The sequence below is a fragment of the Haliotis rubra genome, unplaced genomic scaffold (assembly GCF_003918875.1).
Source record: "Haliotis rubra isolate DU_JTF1 unplaced genomic scaffold, ASM391887v1 Scf72, whole genome shotgun sequence".
NCBI lineage: Eukaryota > Metazoa > Mollusca > Gastropoda > Lepetellida > Haliotidae > Haliotis > Haliotis rubra.
The window spans coordinates 1,050,157-1,053,542 of NW_025767435.1; positions in this window are offsets into that span (position 1 = coordinate 1,050,157).

A 3,386-nucleotide genomic window follows, 5' to 3' on the forward strand; every position below is an offset into this window, starting at 1 on the left:
AAAGATAATTGGAATAAGTATCATCAAGCCGTCACAAGAACGAAAGAAACCACGATTCGCATTGCTGATGAGCTTAAATATCTGTGTTGGAATTCGGGATGGTATTGCGCCAATAAACGCGCTCATTTTGGACTGTTTACGTGGTCAGACGCTGCGAGAGACGCTGAGAGGATACAGCTTCACTACAACAACATCGGAAGTGACTGTAGCCTCGTGTCTCTGGAGTTCATCAGTGAAAAGGCCAAAATTACGGACACCGTGGCACCAAAGTTCTTCGCTCAGCAGAAACTTGAGAACAGGAGTGACAGTCCCCAGGAAATGTCCGTGCAGTTTTCTTATTTCACGTCTCAGACCAAGTCATGGGGGCATGACGTTGGCTGGGGGTTCACCCTGGCTGGGGGAGTCATCAGATGCCTGTTTAACATTCTTGGAGGTTACATGGCGTCATTTAACTTGGATAAAGGTTTCAACGAAGGTGGTGCAACCGGAAGTGGTGAAGTGAAGACGTACACGTTTCCAGTTCGGGTGGGGCCGAAGTCAACGGTGGAGGCAAAGGGTGTGGTTCAAGAAACGTCCGCAGAGGTGCCCTATGTCATGGTGTTCGACATGGGCGGAAGTCGATACAGTAGAACCGGCACGTGGAAGGGTGTTGTTGCCGGAAATGTCGAATTGAACATAGGGGAGACAGTCAAGCTGAAATGACTGAATGTGCTTATATGACTATACATATTGTCAAGGTTATACCACAATAGTCATCTCAAAAGTATAGCTGACTTTGTCGGTAGCCGAACAGAAGTTTGCGTATATGCTCATGCTATCGATCACTGGATTGCTTGGCCCCAGACTCGATTATTTGCATACCGCCGCCACATAGCTGGAATATTGCTGAGTGCAGCATTTACCAAGAAGCAGAAAACAAAAACCGAATAGAAATATGTCTTTTGTCTGAAGCAATTGTCATTTTTATGACGCATATATATGTATTTTTGTCGCCTAGTTTGTATAAAATTCCAAGCATGTATTTAGGTGTTCACAAGAGGTATGCGCGCGTGCGTGTGTGTGTAAAATACATCCCACTACATGCTTGGAATTTTAAACAAACTAGGCCACAAATAAATACATATATATACTCATGCCAATAATGGTTGTCACCCCCTTCAATTATTTTAATTGGAGAGGAGGTAGGGGTGTGCGGGGTTGGGGTGGGAAGGGGGGTGACAACCATTATTGGCATGAGTATATGTCATAATGTGTGTGCGCGTGTGTGCGCGCGTGTGTGTTGTATCCCGTATAGGACTCCAGCCGTAATAAAGTATACTAGAATCTGTATTTTACTGAGAAGTGAAATCCCAAATATGTCATGTGTCACAAAGAAAATTATTTGTATATTTTTGCTGCACCACACATAATACTAACGTCTTTTGTGTTACATTTTATGACACTGTACACAATATTGACTTTCTTGCAATATTACAAGATGTCACAAGATTTTTAAGATTCGGTGGTCATCCGACAATGAGGATGGGGTCTTGGAGCCATGGCATTTCATGGTTCCATATTCCTTGGGTCTCAAGAACATGTGTGGACAATAAATCAAATTTACCTGTTTTGCCGTATTTGGTTAATATGTAATAGATTGGCTGCATATTTTCCAGTGCACCTTTTCAGCAGCTTGGTAAATGGGCCGGATTAATTGTTTAATACTGCACTCTGAAATAATCCAGCTTTATGTTGGCAGTGTAAACGATCGAGTCAGGACCAGAAAATCCAGTGATCAACAGCATGATCAGTCGGAAGGTCGTTCAGCTGTTCGCTATTCTAATATTATGCGTAGATCGATGCTCATGCTGTTGATCACTAGATTGTCTGGTCCATGAAGACTCGATTATTTACAGACCGCCGTCATATAGCTTGAATATTGCTGAGTGCGGCGTAAGACTAAACTCACTCACTCTAATATTATGCATGCATCATGGTATCTATGTCATCAGTCAGTTCATCCCTATTATTTAAGGGAAAGCACCAACAACATTCTATGAAAGACACGTAGGACACATCTTTTGATGGAAGTTGGCATTAAGTTGGCTGTTTCACGTGCATATAGCGGTTTTAAGTGTCAAATAAAACACTAGGCCGAAATACAAACTTAAACATAATACCCATGTGCATAAAATACTGGACCGATAGACCTACATTGACATGACACCACACATCCTTACAAAAACTCTAGACCGATATACCTACAAAAACGAGAATTCAACTGTTACAGAAAAGCGGGTTTGCCTAAGGGAGGCAACTCAATAAACCGTCGCCGTAAACGACCCGCGGCCTCCATAAAACAATTACAATGTACTAGTATTATTCCCCGCAATGCGGGGGTATAAAAATGGACTCCGACCGTGCGTCCGTGCACATTTGTCTTTTCCGGAGCAGAACTCCGTTCAATGTTTCTTCACCAAACTTGGCACATGCATACATCTGGTGATGAACTGGTGCCTTTGGTAGTTTTTGAATTCTGAATAAAATATTTTTGGCGTTTCCATAGCAACAAGTTTGACTTACATTAAAATGGTGGTAGTGCTCTTTTCCGTAGCAGAACTCTAAAACCGTTCAATGTTTCTTCACCAAACTTGGCACATACATGCATCTGGTGGTGAACTGATGCCTTTGGTAGTTTTTGAATTCTGAATAAAATATTTTTGGCGTTTCCATGGCAACAAGTTTGACTTAAATTAAAATTGGTGGTAGTGCTCTTTTCCGGAGCAGAAGTCTAAAACCGTTCAATGTTTCTTCACCAAACTTGGAAAACATACACAGATCTGGTGGTGTGCTGGTGCCTTTTAGTAGTTTTGGATTTCTGAATAAAATATTTTTAGCGTTTCCAGGACTGAAATTGGTGGTAGTGCTCTTTTCCGTAGCAGAACTCTAAAACCGTTCAATGTTTCTTCACCAAACTTTGCACATACATACATCTGTTGGTGTACTGGTGCCTTTTAGTAGTTTTTGGAATTCTGAATAAAATATTTTGGCATTTCCATGGCAACAGGTTTGACTTAGATTGAAATTGGTGGTTGTGCTCTTTTCCGGAGCAGAAGTCTAAAACCGTTCACTATTTCTTCACCAAACTTGGCACATAGATTGGTCTGGTGGTGTGCTGGTGCCTTTTGGTAGTTTTGGATTTCTGAATAAAATATCTTTGCATTTCCATGCCAACAAGTTTGACTTAGACTGAAACTGGTGGTAGTGCTCCTTTCTGGAGCAGAACTTTAAAAACCTTTCAATACTCTCCTTCCACTTTTCTATATACACAACAAAACATTTGACATAATCATAACTCGTAGACATATTCATGAAGAGTATTTTGCCACTGCGGGGGATATTGATGA